Genomic DNA, 3095 nt, shown 5'->3' with positions numbered 1-3095 from the left:
GCCTCAAGATGTCTAGGAACTTTTTAAATTGCAATCCAACTTTTGCTTCTGAAAACGTTGGGGAAATGGCAGTGGCTGCCTTGTACTCGAGCTGTCTGGGGGCTGATGCTGTGGCATTCCTGCAGCATTCTGGGCAGAGGCAGATTTTTCTACACTAGGAATTTCAGCGTCTTTTTGAATTTCCTCATTTATTTGGATTGAAGAGGGCTCACCCTCATGCCCAGAATTTACCTTGGAATTCTCCAACTCCTTCCCACTTCTCAAAGTGACTACTTTACAATGTTCTTTGCTCCCATTTCTTGGATTCTCGGTGTCACTTGGTAATGTACCATGGGGTCTATTTCTAAGCTCATTAGCTAGCTGCCCAACTTGGTTTTTTAAGTTTCTCAATGATGCAACTTGGCTTTGGATCATGGCTTCATTCTTCACTATATACTCCTTCAACATGTTCTCAAGAGAGCTAGATTGCATTGCTTGTTGTTGTGGCCTTTGTTGTGGTGCTTGTGGGGGATAACCCGGTGGGAAATTTGGTCCTGGAGGCATAGAAGAATTGCTAGCACCAGCCCCTTGATTACTCCACGAGAAGTTGGGATGTTGCCTCCATGATGGGTTGTAGGAATTAGAATAAGGGCTATTCTTATTTTGGTTCCCCATGTAACACACAGCTGCTGGGTTGGAAGGGAAGTTGTCAAAAGTATGGCCCTCTCCACAATACACACAAGAAATGTTCTCCATAGGCCCTATTTGTGTCCCCATGGGCTGCCCCATTGACTGATTCATCCCCATATTCATTGTCTTGAGCATATTAGAAATAGAGGAGACTTGGGCTGCCAAAGAAGTGATGGCATCTACATCATGAATACCAGCCACCTTTCTACCTGTAGACATTCTAGAAGTAGGCCACTGATAGTTGTTGTTGGATATCCTCTTAAGTATTTCATATGCCTCATTATAGGACTTAGCAAGAAGAGCCCCATTCGTTGAAGCATCAACCACCATTCTAGTGTGGGCATTCAGACAATTATAAAATGTCTCCATCTGGATACAATGAGGAATGCCATGATGAGGGCATTTGCGCAACAACTCCTTGAACCGCTCCCATGCCTCATATAAAGATTCTTCATCAAGTTGCTGAAATGAAGTAATCTCATTGCGGAGCTTGGAATTCTTAGTGGGAGGAAAATACTTCATCAAAAACCGCTCAGCCAACTCTTGCCAAGTACTCACAGAATCAGAAGGCAAAGAGTTCAACCAAGCTCTGGCCCTGTCTCTCAAGGAGTAAGGGAACAGCTTTAGTCTCAATGCATCCTCTGTCACTCCACACAGCTTGAAAGAGTCACTTACTTCAATGAACAAGCAAAGGTGAAGGTGAGGATCCTCTGTTGGCATCCCACTAAACTCACCCACAGTTTGAAGAATCTGGAACATGACTGGCTTCAATTCAAACTGGGCTGCCTGAATTTCTGGTCTGACGATGCCTGGATTGAGCTCATTGAAGAGGGGGAGAGCATATTGTCTAATAGCATGATCTCTATCATCAGCTACAATAACTGCATTTTGCCCATTGTTGGTAGCCACTTCCCCTTGAGCCACTCCCCCTTGAGCAACTCGATCTTGAGCAACTCCTGCTATATTCACTGGTGGATCATGAGCGATTCCTGATAGATTTGCTGCCCTTTGGCCAGCTCCCTGTTGAGCCCCTTGCTCAACATCCATCACTACTACTTCCCTTTTCGACTTTTGTATTCTTCGCCTTCTTCTAAAGGTACGCTCGATTTCTAGATCAATGGGAAGTAGTTCAGGGTCTTGATTCTCGTTCATACACTATATAAACCTGAAATCGCACGAGAATCACCCAAGTCATTAAAAAAAACAGTTGAAACCAAATTGCGTTATACTTAATTTCACAATAAATGACTTTAAACAATCCCCGGCAAGGGCGCCAAAAACTTGTTGTGCAAAATAGATACTAAGAGCAAGTGTACACTGTCAACAAGTAATAAGGTGATAAGAACCCAATATCGTATCCATAAGGATTTTTTAAGCTTAAAATTGTGAAATTAAAGTTTAGCCAAATGATTAAAAATAAAAGAACCAAACTCAAATTAAATTGGAAGTTGATTTTTTTTATATGCAATTAAAAATAACTAACAGCTGAAATTAAAGCCTAAAATAATGGGATGCACTAGGAAAATCAGTCGACAATAAAATGGTAAGCTAGGATAATTAATTCCCCCTGTTTGGCAATTCCTGGAAGCAATGCTATGAAAATGCTGCGGCATTCCTGACAGTTTACTAATCAAGAATTCTAATCAAGTCCATAAGTTTCTGTCGAAATCAAATGGGTTTAACTCTCTAATTAAATTACTTATGTCTAAGTTAATTTAATTTTGAGAATTTTCTATCAAGCCCCAATTCCATTAGATTATGCAAGGTAAAGATATATGTCTATACCCTCACAAAATTAAGATCTAAGAACTTAATCATGGACCATTCAAGTCTTTTGTCTAATAATTAAAATCCTTTTCAGCAATCTTAATTATTTCAATCATTTACTAAAGGTGATCAAGCAATAGTAAATATTAAGCATGAAAATTACTTGAATGAATAAACCTCAATTAGCATTAAGCATCAATAGCAAAGTTTCAAAATTGCATAACAAGGTTCCTTAATTATCCTAACTTTAAAAAGATTAGTTCATAACTTTAAACACAAAATAAACCAGCTTATAATCAGCCATAAATCAAAATAAAATCCAAGAAAGAGTTGAGTTCAATAAGAAGGGGAAGAAAAACAAGCCAAGAGTATGATGGAGTGTCTTCCAAATAGCTCTTCTCTCCCAGTCTTCTTCCTTCCAAAATCCCTTCTCTCTCTTCTTCCTTTAACTCTTTAATGGCTGCCAAAAACGGGTGTGTTCTTTCTTCCAGGCGGCTGGGTTTCTTTTTTCTCTGTTCATCTGTGTATCCCTAATTGGAAAAGATAATACCCCTTGGGCTAGGTCACTTCCCTCCTTTCATGTCACGTGGGCCTCCTTCTTTTATTATTTTTTCGTCTTTTTTGTCCTCTTTACCATAAATGGGTCCAAGGCAAAATGA

At 39.7% G+C, this 3095-nt stretch overlaps 1 non-coding gene across 1 annotated transcript; it reads left to right on the top strand.

Annotated features, from left to right (window-relative positions):
* Window positions 1–1054: 1054 nt before the first annotated feature.
* LOC133833345 (small nucleolar RNA R71) lies at window positions 1055–1161 on the top strand. Its single transcript, XR_009892727.1, has one exon. It is a non-coding gene; the product is annotated as a small nucleolar RNA R71 (small nucleolar RNA).
* The last annotated feature ends 1934 nt before the right edge of the window (window positions 1162–3095 follow it).

Source organism: Humulus lupulus, chromosome 4 (assembly GCF_963169125.1).
Source record: "Humulus lupulus chromosome 4, drHumLupu1.1, whole genome shotgun sequence".
Classification (NCBI taxonomy): domain Eukaryota; kingdom Viridiplantae; phylum Streptophyta; class Magnoliopsida; order Rosales; family Cannabaceae; genus Humulus; species Humulus lupulus.
Note: the sequence above shows the minus strand (reverse complement) of the source record. Positions and strands in the feature narration are given on the sequence as shown.